We start from the raw sequence: 380 nt of genomic DNA, 5'->3' as shown, positions 1-380 counted from the left end.
TTAAGCCACATTATGTCAGAAATAGCTATCCATATCAAGAAGAATAAAAGTCCCATGTTCACACTGTGCTACATTGCAAAAGAAAAATGAACTTGTTAAATATCTGAGAATGCAATTGTGGCTTGAACAACAACCAGCATGCACAGGGGGCCTCCATGGACCAAGTTTGAAAACCACTGTACTAGACCAGGGCCTACAGAAAGGCAAGCGAGTCAACTGGTGGCCCTTGGCAAAGATGTGGCTTGAAACAAATGTGCTCTTGACATTTTGATCATTGTAATGAAAATAAAGTATTGTTTAGATAATTTTTTTAATTATAATTATGTCCAGGTCTACATCTATTCAGTATTGACATACCTCATATTAGTGACAAAGAGCAC

The sequence above is a fragment of the Anguilla rostrata genome, chromosome 1 (genome assembly GCF_018555375.3).
Source record: "Anguilla rostrata isolate EN2019 chromosome 1, ASM1855537v3, whole genome shotgun sequence".
Taxonomy (NCBI): domain Eukaryota; kingdom Metazoa; phylum Chordata; class Actinopteri; order Anguilliformes; family Anguillidae; genus Anguilla; species Anguilla rostrata.
The sequence above is the reverse complement of the archived record's forward strand: the minus strand, read 5'-3'. Positions refer to the sequence as shown.